The sequence below is a fragment of the Ursus arctos genome, unplaced genomic scaffold (genome assembly GCF_023065955.2).
Source record: "Ursus arctos isolate Adak ecotype North America unplaced genomic scaffold, UrsArc2.0 scaffold_6, whole genome shotgun sequence".
In the NCBI taxonomy this organism is placed as follows: Eukaryota; Metazoa; Chordata; class Mammalia; order Carnivora; family Ursidae; genus Ursus; species Ursus arctos.
Genome location: NW_026623078.1, coordinates 77569122 through 77583214, shown reverse-complemented (window position 1 = coordinate 77583214; position 14093 = coordinate 77569122). Strand labels below are relative to the sequence as shown.

General features: G+C 46.5%; 1 protein-coding gene across 1 annotated transcript in view; it reads left to right on the top strand.

The window, feature by feature from the left end:
* Positions 1-14093, top strand: part of KCNQ3 (potassium voltage-gated channel subfamily Q member 3) — a 283027-nt gene that overhangs the window by 222792 nt on the left and 46142 nt on the right. The window lies entirely within an intron of this gene.

Sequence of the window (14093 nt, the reverse complement as noted above, 5' to 3'; positions counted from 1 at the left end):
CAGTGTGTCTAGAAGCCCAAACACCCACAAGTGTTTTCTCTTCCTACACAGGTAAATGGTTCCCAAGAAATGGCCTGCCTGCTTCCTGCCCATCACCACTCCCCCATAACTGAAACTTAGGGGCCTGTTCTAAGCCATACTCTGTCTTGTCAACCTCCTCTCCAGTAGCCTGAAGCCCAGAACACACCCTGCTGCACCTTCTAGTCCCTGATACAAATAAAAATCACAAACCTGTTCTAGATCCAGAAGGTGTCTTAGGAGAGGGAGGTTTGGAATGAGTGTGAGTTGAAGGCCAGCTGTGTACCAGGCACTGCACTAGAATTTTGTGTGCATGCTCTCATTGATCCTCTCAATCTACTTCTCGTAGTTGCTCTAAGCAGTTAGACCCACTTTGCAGATGAGGAAATTGAGGCTCAGAGTCAACTTGCCCAAGATCTCCCAGGTAGTTGGCGGCAAAGACTTGTATTTGATCCTAGTATTCCTTTCCCTTCCCATCTCTCTTTTCCTAAATAGAAAAACACAGCAACCAGTGCCTTTTTCTCAGGGCACTGCCGGATAAATATTGCACTCCAATTTACAGTGTGGCACTGGTCCTAAGTGTTGGGAACGGTAGAGTCAGGTAAGTCCAAGCTTGGCGTAATTCTTAACACCCACGGCTAGTGAATGATCTCATATTTTTCCTCTAAATGAGTGACCTTAGAAATAGGTGAAAGGGAGGGGGTCTCAAAGTCCCAAGATGCTGTGCAGTTTTGAAATTATAGCTAATAGCTGATAACCCCTGAGAACTTATTAGGGTGCTCTTGACCATCCTCTGTCCCTGCAGAGTAACGCCCGTCTTGCCCACTTTAATGCTAATCACTTTCCACTGTCATAACTGGTTTCCTTAGAATGCCATCAATATCTCCAGGCCAGACCTGAATCTTGGCTTACCTCTGTACCTTGACACGGGGCTCGGTACAAAGTAATTACTCAGTAAACGCGTATTGAATCAATGCGTGAGTGAATATAAAATCCAGGAGTGTTTAAAGATGAATGCAGAGTCCAAGGAGGGAAGGAAATAGCTGAGACAATCAGCCTTGATGACCATTGTTTCCGCAGTGCAGCTGGGCAGACAGATGTGTCTCTACCGTGCTAATGTTAACAGGGGGCCCACTTTTTTTAAAATCTCTCATTTTGGAAACTTGAAGCCACTAAGTGTTTCCATTCTAATGAGATTTCCAAAAGGAGAGGGAAAAAAAATCTAGAATAATCAGGGCTGTGTCATGCTGGGGGGAAAACAGCATGGGACCCAGATCTGACTTCGTGTCTGTGTTTGGTTCTCAAAAGAACCAGTGGAAGCATTTGTAGGAAGGTGCTAATGGGATAAGAAAATATAAGATGTTTACACCTTTTGGTTTGGGTCTGAGAGCACCATTTTTTACATGTGAATGAGAAAAGTCTCCAGGGCCTGGTGAGAAAAGTAAGTAATACACCAATTACACGTTGGCTGTTTTCCCACCGTCTTCAGCCTGAAGGCAGTTGAAGAGGTTGGAGTCTGGTCTGGCCATCACATAGGTGGAGAAAGTGAATGACTACTTGGGATAATTTCCAAGCTGCTGGGAAAACTTGCCCCCTTTTCTCCTATAGCCTCTGTCCCTCAGCCGGAGGTCCCTTAAGAAGTACCTTGTCTTTTGGTGCAAGGCTTTATTCTCTTTTAAAATGCAGATCCCAGGTGCCATTTTTATACCTCTCCAACTGGCAAGTCCATTAGCAAAGGGTAATAACCATTGCTGGTAAAACTAGGTGAAAATAAGGTCCTTGTATGTTCCTGGGGACGGTGTAAAGTCATGTATCCTTTGAGAATAGTCTAGCGGAATGTATCAAGAATTCATATGAATGTTCAAAGTCCGGATAGGCCGGAGATTTATTCTAAGGAATTGGTCCTCAATGAGGAAAAACTATATGCACAAAGATATTTACTTTAGCATTATTTATAATAATATAGGACTGGAATAAATAGAAACCTAAATATCGAGCAATAAGAGACTAGTTATATATATTTCAGTGCACTGAGGTCATTGAATGCTGCTCTTTCATTAAACATGATTGTTTTGAATATTTTATAGCTAAGTGGAAGAATATTTATGCTTTAATAAAATAAAATGTAGACCATAACGTTGTGACAAAGCAATCTGTAAAAATTGTATGTGCCTGAGTCCTTGGGCTGGAAAGGGGGCAGCAGGGGGTGGGGGACTGGAGAAAAGAGTTGATTTGTTAGGCTTAGAATGAAATATGATGGTTCTTTTATTTCGGTCTGCATCGTTCGTTTCAGAATGTCTTTTGTAAATTGTATCTTTTAAACTCAAGAGGATTAGAAATGTCCAGGATGGAGGGATCTGATTGTAGGCAAGGTGATCAGAAACCAAAGGGAGGCTGGAACCCTTTGGACCTGCCATGAGAAATGCACAAGAAAATGTTGTTGGGTGTTGATGGAGGGCTGGAAGCCCCTAGGTCCCCTAGAGCACACGCTCTGGACTCTGGACTCTGGACTACACGCTCTAAGTCTTCTCAGGAGGTTCTTAAGCCCAGACGGAAGACACGTGAGACAGGACTAGAGAAATAATGCTGGCGTCTACTATGAGCCTAGGACAGATATGCCCCTCCTTCTGGAGGGAAGGAAGGGGAGAGGGGAACCATGCAGCCTGTTTGCCATTCCCCCATCACCTTCTCCCCTTCCACCTTCATAGACCAAAGACCCTCTCCATGCAGGCTTGGGGAAGGGCAGCTGGGGAGCCTCTACTGGACCTTCCCAGCCATCTGGGTGAGAGAGCAGTGACCTTACACGGCAACATCTGTAGGTACAGCAACTCTAGACAGTTTTTGCTCTGGCCTCCCTGGAAGCAGGTGCTGTGCCCAATACCTGCAGTCATAACCACATTACCGTTGAGTGCACATGGAACCTCCCACCTACCAGAGTGTGCCTCCAGGGGCTTTGCAGCCTTCATTGGCAGTCTGTGTTACAGTCCTGCAAGGTGGACTTGGTGTTACCAGTGCACAAATGAGGGAGCTAAGAGGAGTGAAATAACTTTGCCTGGGTCCCAAAAACTCGAAGAGGAAGGGCTGGGGATCGAAGGCAGTCTCTGATGGTCAAGTGCATGCTCCCCCCACTACTGCCTCTAGGGCTCCATATATACAGGTGCTTCAGAAATGCATGTATAAAGCTCTGCACCCCATTCCGTCTCACGGTTGGGGGGAGCGGGAGGGTCCTCACAGTACCAAGCAACTCTCTGACACCAGCTGGTGTCCTACAATTTAATTCAATTCTGACATGATCTACCCGAAGATAGCATCAGATTCCATAGGCGAAGTGCTCAGTCCTACAGGGCCACGCCCCTGGCTCATTTTAGGCACCAATCAAAAGTCCAGCTTGTCACCTGTGCTCATGGCTATATAGATCGGAGGTTCCAATGACCCCCTCTTTGGGTTCCATTAATTTGCCAGATCATTTCATAGAAAGAGAAACATTTGACTAGATTACCAGCTTATTATAAGAGGATATAACTTAGAAATGGCCATAGGGAAGAGAAGCACAGGGTAAGGTATGGGAAAGCCACAGAGTTTCTATGCCCTCTCCAGGAACACTGCTTCTCCCATGTTGGCCAGCCCAGAAGCTCTCCGAACCTACTCCTTTGGGGTTGTTATGGAGACTTCATTACATAGGATGATTGATTAAATCATTGGTCATCGGCAATTGAACTCAATTTCCAGCCCTTCTGCCCTACCCAGAAGTTGGGGGTAGGGACTGAAAGTTCCAGCCCTCTAACCACGTGGTTCATTCTCCTGGCCACCAGCCCCCATCCATAGATGGGTCCAAAAGTCACCTCATTCATGTAAAAAAGACACCTTGATTGCTCTCATAATTTAGGAAATTTAAGGGGGTTTAGGAGCTCTGTGCCAAAAACTAGGAGAAAGACCATGTGTATTTTTATCCTCCATCACAATATCACAGCATAGTAGGTGCTCTGCAGGTGTTTGTTAAATTAAACATCCTCTTGAGGTTGTTCAGCGTCATTCCCATGGCAGCTTGGATGTCTCTGGAAAGATGGATTCAGAATTCAAAAATACCACCCACAGTGGGAAACAAAGGCTATTTTGTTCACAAAGCTGATTGGACTTTTCGCGGAGGCTTATGGATTTTTAATCATGCCTTTGTTTTTCCCACCCTATGTCACCAGACTCCTGCAACTAAGCAAAGTAATCCCCTGCTGTTTCTCTTCTGATTTCTCAAGGTTGACTTCCTTATCTCTTTTGATGGTGAGCACCACCCAGCCCCATCCAGCTCTCTGATACTATGCGTCCTGTGATAAGGTCTTGAAGAAATTATGAAAAAGTCAATAAAAAATGGTCCTGGTAAAGTGGCCCAAGTGGAAATGTAGCTTTGCATTTTCTCCAGCATTCTAGGATCTGCTTTCCTAAATGCACATAAAAGAAATACTGTATTTTTTTTCCCCCTGGAGATGCACTGTGCATGCAGGAAACCTCTGTACGATGATAGGATCTGATTAGCATGGTTGGAAGCTGGCAGAGAAAATGAGTGGGGTCTGCATTTCAGGTGCTGGGAATGGTGGGAAGGGGTTTGCAAGTGACCGATGTTCACTGGTATTCACTCTTCACCCGCACAGGGATCACAGTGCCCTGGCACACGTTCACACGGGCGTTCTATTAGCCTCTTTATATTAATAAGGAGACTGAGGTTTTCAAAGGCAAGACGATGTGATCAAGTGCACATGGCTGGGAAGATAATCCGGAATCCAAACCCACACTGGCCTACCTCCTAAGACCCTTCTCTTTCTAATGAACCAAGTTGTTCAGATGACCCTAGACAATGTGTGTATGGAGGGTGGGGAGTGATGGAAATGAGGATGGGAAGGATAGCGCTGGCCCTTCCAGGAGAGATTGTAGGGGAAGCAGTGGAGGGCCACAGGAGCACTGTCAGGAGATCACCGGAGTGATCAGAGGGAAAAACGATGTGGCTTGACAAAGGCATTGGTCATAGAGACAGAGAAGTAGACCAGATGTCTGAGAGTATATCAGAGGAAGAATGGGCATAATTTGCTGAAGGGTCAGACATGCCTGAAGGAGTGGGAGGGTCAGAAGGTCACTCTGCACTCTGGCTGCAGGGCCACTGGGCACCTGCACACCTTACCGCAGTGAGTACTCATCACAGCTCTGTGTGAAGCCCTTTGCATCCTCATTTCTACATCTTCAAATAAAAGAGCTGAGGCTCAGAAAGATGGAGCATCTTGCTAAAAGTTCTGCAGCTCACCAGGGGAATCCAGATTCAAACCCAGGTCATTATAAACAGGAGTGCCTGTTAGGGTCAAGTCCAAAAAAGGAGTAAAGCCTGCCAGACTTCAGAACATGGATGGGATGCCCAATCTCAGCTCCTGACTCCATCGCTCTGCCAGCTTAGGTGAGCTGCCAGAAGTCTCATTCCATGAAAATATGGGCGCTTTAGTGCCAACGAAATGCGTGGAAAGTCAGACAAACTCAGAGTTATAACAGTGTCGATAAGACTAGGAGGGCTTGGGCCAAATAAACCACAGACCCAGACTTTAATTGATGTGCCCTTCTAGTGCTGAGGACAGAGGATTTGCCTCCAGCCCCTCAGACACACCTGAGTCATGTGTTAACACCTTGTCCCGGTCAAAGGGTTTCTGAGGACTTGGTTATAAGACAACGTTACCTACTTCTGTTTCATCAATTCTGAATGCCTATTTCCCCCCATTTTAACATCTCTGAAATGAGGATGTGAACCACAATCAGTGGCTGTCATAATTTATTTGGCAGCTTCCTTTTTTTTAGTAGTTTATACAATTTTGTGTCTTACAGTTAATAGTGTCGCTTGGTAGTTACGCAAAGACGACATGTGTCTGAGGAATTCCAAACGTATTGTATTAATGACAGTTTCTTCCTGTGGAGAACTCACAAATTCCCCAGGCTTTGTGTTTTACAGAATAATAGAAAATAACAATCAGATTAATCGCTAACATTTATTAAGCAAGACCTAACATTTCATTATCCCATTTTACAGATGGTGAACGTGAGGCACTCTGTGAGGTGGAATAACCATCCCCATGATGAATTCAAGGGATTGGTGGGCCAGACCGGTTAAAGTACTTGCCGGTGCCACACAGTCATGAATAGTGCAGTCAAAATTTAAACTCATTCCGCCTGATTCCCAAATGTATGCTCCCGAGTATAAATATTTGGTCAATGGGCAAATTGGAAGGAAACTGCTAATTACCGAGTGTCCACTGCCCGCCTTTCAGCATTTTGCATCTGTTACGTCATTGAACCCTAGGTAGCTGGCACTTCATTCACACCCAGCAGATGAGGAGCCAGAAGCCCAGTGGTAAGAACTCAAGACCAGGATGTGTCCGCCTCCAGGGCCCAGACTGTTCCCCAACAGGAGGTCCTCATGACATTTGGTCAGGTCATGGAGAAGTTTGCCCTGTAGCCCATAGTCCTGCAGTGAGTACCATCCACAGGAATGCTCCTGGGGCAGCAACAGTAAGTTCAAACTGGGTTGTTGCCTTGTTTAAAAACCACTAATAGGGGTGCCTGGGTGGCGTAGTTGTTAAGCGTCTGCCTTCGGCTCAGGGCGTGATCCCGGCGTTCTGGGATCGAGCCCCACATCAGGCTCCTCTGCTGGGAGCCTGCTTCTTCCTCTCCCACTCCCCCTGCTCGTGTTCCCTCTCTCGCTGGCTGTCTCAATCTCTGTTAAATAAATTAATAAAGTCTTAAAAAAAAAAAACACTAATAAGGGACGCCTGGGTGGCTGCAGTCAGTTAAGCATTTTGACTCTTGGTTTCAGCTCAGGTCATGATCTCGGGGTTGCGGGATCGAGCCCGGGGTCAGGCTCCACACTCAGCTCGGAGTCTGCTTGTCCCCCTCCCTCCCCCTCTGCCCCTCCCTGCTGCATCCTCCCTCCCTCCCTCTCTTTCTCTCTCTCTCAAATAAATAAATAAATCTTAAAACAAATTAGAAAGAGGGACACTCCAGCAGAAATGCACATACTTCTGTAGATCTTTCTAGAGGCAGATTCACCATGAAACTAATGAACCTTAAGCAGTGGCCCTGTATGAGTTTTTATTCATAATTTGTATTCTTTTCCCTAAATTTTAATTTCTTTTTCTCCATAAACCTGCACATGTTCCTACTGTATTCCTCTGATCATGTTAAGTAATCTGATATCGAACTCAACAAAGGTGCTTTTAAGATTAAATCCCTTTTAAGTTTTAAAATATTATTTTCCATCCCGCATTTGATGTGGAATATACCTTCAGGTGATCCTGATGGAGTTCAAGTGCCCTTGGCTCTTAGTGTAGGTCAGGGGTTGGGAAACTTTCCCTTAAAGGCCGGATGGTAAGTATTTCAGGTTTGTGGGCCAGACAGCCTCTCCGGCTGCTATTTACTAAACAAGAATCCACGGATACTATATAAACAAATAAGTGTGGCTGTGGCATAAAAAAAATTTATTTACAAAAATAGGCCACCAGCTGGATTTGGCCCGAGGGCTGTAGGTTGCTAACCTCTGGTTTAAATGGTCATCACCGGCCTCTCCTACAAGATGCATGTGTGGATCCATAGGGTGGTGTGGATAGGGTATAGACAGATACAGGCACAGATTTGCATGTGGTTATTTATGTAAGATATTCTTGCCTCATTTCAAGAATATGGAAGTTTTTAAAGACAAAGGTTTTTTTTTTCTTATATATTACTAATATATGTTTTTCAACTCTTCTCTGTGAGCATAAAAGGAGAAAGAAGGTGGGTAAGAAAGGGGCACCTGCTGAAAGCCTGATGTTTGCCAGAATTCTAGACGTTTCAAATAACGTGATTCTCTGCTAACCCCCATGCCCATCCCATGAGGCAGGTTTAGAGAGTCCCTTTATTCTGCAGTTAATGGGAATCGGTGAAAATCTACTGAAAGAATCTGCTGGAAATGGGACCAGACCTCATACCAAATAGTGAAGAAAATATGTCATTAGTACTTTATCACAAAAAAGTAATTAAGATACAAAAATGTGTTTATTGTATCTCATAATTAACAAAATATAGGTTATAATTGCAACTGTGCTCTGATTTTTAGAATGAACAAAGACTGAATCGAGTGTTAATTTGAGGGTATATTTTCTATGCCCAAATTATATGATAATACCAGATGACTTCACATTTTATCTTCTCAACATTTGGGGGGGAAGGAATGTATGAGATTTTTAATCCTTTGAAGTATCAATTGATTTATCTTTCATTGTTGGAGTAAGATTGGCACTTGTTAATGGCTTTGCTGTATTTAGAACATTTCTCTATCATCATGTCCATCAACTTCATGAAATCTTGCATCTTTTGTAAGCTTTGCCTTTTCACTGTGCAAATAGTTCACATTGTACTAGTGAATGCTGTACCCGATGCGGAGGCAGGGATGGACCCGCATAGCCATGCACACGCAGGATATCGGCTCCTGTGAAATCATCAAGGATGTTTGCATGGAGACCTCATTAGAGAAACAGGTTTTGGTTATGGGGATTTTTGCTGCCCTGTGCAATCTCTCTTAGCCATAAAGACTGGGATAAAAAATAAGATAACAAAAATCCCTTGTCTTGTCCCACCTGCATTACAGATGAGAAACTGAGGCTTGGAAAAATAAACCTATCCAAGGTCATCCAGTTTCTAGGTGGTGAGCGAAGATTTGGATCTGGCTTCACCAGTGTCAGTTATCTATTACTGCATGACAAACCACTACAGAATTTAGCAGCTTAATACAACACATGTGTATCATCTCAGTTTCTGTGGGTCAGGGATCCAGGCATGGCTTACCTGGGACTTCTGCTCTGGGTTTCCCGCAAAGACCACACAATGAAGGTGTCAGCCAGGGCTGAGGTCTCACGTGAAGGTGTGACTGGTGCAGGATCCTCTTCTAAGCTCCCCTTTGTAGGTGTTGGGAGAATTCAGCTCCTTGGGCGCTGTTGGACTGAGGGTCTCCATTCCTTGTTGGCCATTAGCTGAAGGCCACCTTCAGTTCCACGTGGGCCTCTCCTCCCCATCAGCTTGCTTCATCAAAGGCAGCAAGAGAGAGAATCTACCGGCGAGATAGCGGTCATCGTGATTCAAAGAGGCTGTTGGACTGATTCGTAGGGAACGAGGCACATAGTGGGTGCTTTACCTTTGGGGCATTTCGGTTGAAGGTCAGTAGGATTCTGATGTAGTCTGAGGGGTTGTATTTTCTGCTCGAGAACAAGAACCAAGGGTGTTGGCTGAGGATCAGGACCCGTGGGCTTCCTATGGCCTCAGCAACACCTGCTCTGTTAGAGGATTCAGTTCTGCCCCCAGCTGGCCAGGGAGCGCTGTCCCTACACACCCCCACTCAATGGCACACAGACGGGGATCTGAAGGAGGAGTATCTAGTGGTCAGCTGCTGCTTTTCCCCTCCCTCTAGGACCTTCGGCGAGCTACAGGTACTTCCAAACCCACCCGTGAACAGGTGTAATTGGAGCAGGAGCCAGCCGGGATCTTGGAGAACTTCCCAGAAAGGACACTGAGAGTTTCTCTTCCCAAACTGGGAGTCCAGAGGAGAAGGGATGGGCTTGTCCTTCCGCGGCTGAACTGCAAGCCAGCCGCCCCCTCCCCGGTCTCCGGCTTGCTGTGCCCTGCTTGTTCTCTGCGGGCCCTGCTCTCAGCACAGCCCCTACTCCTGTTGTGACCCTACTGCCTGAGCCTGGAGGCTCCGTTCCTCATCTCTAAAGTGGGGGTGCAAATGTAATGATGACAGAGACCCCACCTCGCAGGAATGTAAGAGAAAATGATGCACAATGATTAGATAAATTCTAGAGTTTTCACCACCTGTTTGTCCCCCTGCGGGGGAAGCTGGAGGGTAATCCTTGGCTGTTAGGCCCTGTCTCTCATTCCCAGCGGGCCCAGCTTTGTTGCCGTAAGGGAATCCAGGCCTGGCTGAGAAGAGGGCACAGGGAATCCAGGGTGCCGCTGTGATTCCTTGGTCACGTGTGCCTCTGCGGAGCTGGGGCCCAGCAGAAGTTTGGTGTCAAGGGGCTTGGACCTTACACTTGAGACACCAAGGACAGCTGCAAAGCAGCCTCCCTCCCACCCTCCACAACCCCGGCTGGGAGGAAGATGCATGGGATGAACGTAGAAGCAGGTAGAAGGCGGTGTGTGATTTAAGGGCGTGTCTGAGACCCTTGACCCCGACCAGCCTCCTTCGCCAAGACAGCCAGGACCCCGAAGACAGGAGGACAGCTGTTGGCTCTCCCCAGACTTCTACCACAAACCCTGGCCCATCCTGCAGGCACTGGGAGGAGGGAGAGTATGGGCAAGGAGCAGAGGGAGGAGGGAGAGGGCAAAGGAGGAGAAATCAGGGGAAAGTCGGGTCAAGGAGACAAGGACAGCTGCAGAGCAGGGATCTGAGTGGCATGGCTCAAATCAATAACCCAAGAAACAACAGGTGTTGGCGAGGATGCAGAGAAAGGGGAGCCTTCTTACACCGTGGGTGGGAAGGCAAGCTGGTGCAGCCGCTCTGGAAAACAGCATGGAGGTTCCTCAAGACGTGAAAACTAGAGCTACCCTGCGATCCAGCAATCACACTGTTGGGTATTTGCCCAAAGAATACAAAAACTTTCATTCCAACATGCATCCCTATGTTTACTGCAGCATTATTTACAACAGCCGGACTATGGGAACGGCCCATGTCCATCTACAGATGAATAAAGATGTGGTATATGTATGTACAATGGAATATTATTCAGCCATAAAAAGAATGAAATCTTGCCATTTGCAGTGACATGGGTGGAACTGAGAGTATTATGCTAAGCAAAATAAATCAGGCAGAGAAAGACAAATACCATATGATGTCACCCATATGTGGAATTGAAGAAACAAAACAAAGGGGAAAAAAAGACAAAAAGCACGGACTCTTAATTCTAGAGGACAAACTGATGGTTACCTGAGGGGAGGCGGGTGGGGGAAGGGAGGAAAGGGGATGGGGACTAAGGAGGGCATTTGTGTGATGAGCACCAGGTGATGTATGGAAGTGTTGAATCACCACATTGTACCCCTGAAATTAATATCACACTGTATGTTAACTGCGCCAGAATTAAAATTTAAAAAGAAACTGTAAGAAAGTGACAGAGGAAGTAAAAGAATGGTTGGGGCCCCCCGGGGGCGTGAGAGCCAAAATGGTAGGAGGAGGGAAGTCCCTGTCTCCCACTCGCATCTGGCTTCCATGGTGAGACTCACTGGTCATTTGGTCTGTGTGTCTGAGATCAAGTGCCTATCTTAAGAATAAATTGAAAAGTGTAAAGGACCAAAGAGCTTTTTCCCCTTCCCCAGTTAAGGAGGGCTCCTTGATGCTCTTAGCTTTTTAAATTAATGGTTGTTTTCCAGTTTGAAGAAAGTAAATTCCCCAACGTTGCAGGTGTTTTTGAATTCCTTGAGGTGTGAGAAAATGCCGAGCTCTGCCAGGCATTTGCTGCCCCCTGCTGGCTAAAGCCTGGTCCTGCACACTCTGCCCCTGAGAGTCAGGCTGCAACTGCGTTTCATGATTCCCTTCGCTGGCTCTAAAATCACAGACTATAAGAGCTGAAAGGAACTTAGATCTCCAGCCCCAACCTCTTCCCTATGCTTTAGACTTGAATTTTGATCAGCCTGCTGGATATCTCCACTTGAACCTCAAACTCAACAGGTCCACAACATAGTTAAGATAGTACATTTTAATTAATACACAATGCAAGTAAATGATTACAAAATGATAATGGGTTATGATCAGTACTGGAATAGAGATGCAGTGGGGTGCTCTGTGACCCTAGCGAAGAGGTCACACCAGAGAACACGCAGAGAGCAGCGGAGGTCATGGAAGTCTCCGGAGGCAAAGCATGACTGGTGCTGTTAAGGCAGAATGTTAAGGCTGTTAAGGGGAATGGGGAGTGGGGGGCAGTTTGGGAGGAGTGGGCAGAGAAGAGCATCGAGACAGGCACACATAGGCTCAGAGAGTGGGAGGAAATGTTCTCATTCAGGATGGCTGGCCCGGGAGTGGGGAAGCAGCAGAAGATAAAAAGCTGTGAGGACAAAAAGGCCAGATCATCAAAGGCCCACATCCCTTGCTAAAGGAGAAGATTGGACTGAGTTCTGTGTCCATAAACTTTCACACTCCGCATGTGCATGGTTGATCACAATGCCTCGGGGGCCATACTCCAGGTCAACACACATAAAATGGAGAATGTCCTGGATAAACGGAGACATGGCAGTCAACTCTAACTAAGCCTCAAATATACTTCCAACCCCTTGACCACACACCCTTGGAGGCTTTCAGTCTTGTACTCTGAAAGCATGTGGAGGACACTCAGATCATAACCTCTGTAATTATCTGTCCTCTGCCTCCCCCACTGCACTAGGAGGTCCTTGAAAATGAGGGCTAGGTTTATTCATGTTTGTATCCTTAAAACCAGTGCTGTGTTTGGGACACAAGAGGTACTCAATACATTGATATTAAGTCAGAGTAAAACATTAGCTAACATTTAGTGAAGGCCTATTATTGAATAATGGAGGACATGGGCACTTTTATTGGGTTTGTTTTCTAGATAGGGAAGCCAAAACACTGAGAGGTTGTGTAACTTGCCTAAGATGACACAGCATAAGAGGAGGAAGGGGATTCTAATCTAGGGCTTATTTCCAGAGCCTATGAATGAAGAAAATGAAGTGTGATAGAACTGAAGTGTGGATGTGCAGTCATCCAAGAGCCCGTTCCCCAGGGCCTGCTGGGGAGCCGGCAGTGATGAGTGTGTGAATGGGACAGCACCAGGCATCATTTCTATGAGCCTGAACAGTTGACCAAATGACTCCCCATCCATTGTCTTCTGTGGTCCTCACAATAGCCATCATCTCCAGATGGATGCATTATTCCCATTCTATGAATGTGATCATGGAGGTTCCCAAGGTCAGTGAGCTACTCAAGATCATAGAAAGTACTAGAGCCTCCCTTTGAGCCTGTGTCTTTGAACTCCACACTCTGTGGTCTTTTTAACTGACAACACAGTCATCCAGATGGTAATGAATCCTTCTGATAAATTTTTTCATCTCTAAAATGGGGGTTCATGTCTATCCTGGGAGGTGGTTGTCAGCATGAGCTGATAGATGTAAAGTGGCGAGGGGCAGGTGCTCACTAACGGGTGGTTGCTACCACCACCACCACCACCACCACCACCACCATCATCATCATCATCATCATGACCTGCGAAGATTTGGGATTTGGGGTAGGCAGATGGCAGGCATGGGTCCGGAGCCATAAACTGAAGTAAAATGGCCACACACAGGAGGGAGTTGAAAATCTGGTTTAGGTTCCTAGGCAAGGTTGGAAAAATCGATTCAGGTCTGCAGATCAGCAGGCTTAATCAGAAAACGTGATCAGGATCAGCAAGGGTCAGAGCCAGGACTTGGGTCCCCAGCCAGGGCCAGGAGCAGACATTTCCAAACCTCCTTGCGTTGCGGTCCTTACCATCATGGCATGGGATAGCTTTCTGTTTGGCTGGACTGAGAGCTCATGAGGACAGATCCAGCCTATTCATCATGGAGTTCCAGCACTATAGCCCCAGAGCCTACCATATAAATACTGAAGGAAAGAATGAATGAGCGAGTGAATGAATGCACAAGCGGGTCCCCACTTACACAAGCAATCCCACAACGCGTGGATTGGAACCCAGCCAGGTGGAGAGCCAGATCACACAGAACAGAAGAACTTGGGAGTACGTAGTACCAAGCCTCCCCCGTGGACCCTAGGGAGGCTGATGCTGGGCACTGAACCAGAGACTTTCCACCAAGAGGGAGGGAGAGCCATTCTTCTTTGCTGATAGGACAAAGCATGCCTACACATGAACACACATGCACGAGAAGCTCTCCCTCCCCGCCAACTGAATTTATGTAGATAATAATCTCAAAGGATTGTTTGCAGTTTGCTCCTGCCTGAGACAGGGGCATGAACCAGATGACCTCTCTGTGACTTTTCCAGGAGCAGCGTTCTGCATCCTTCTCTGTGGCGGGTCCTG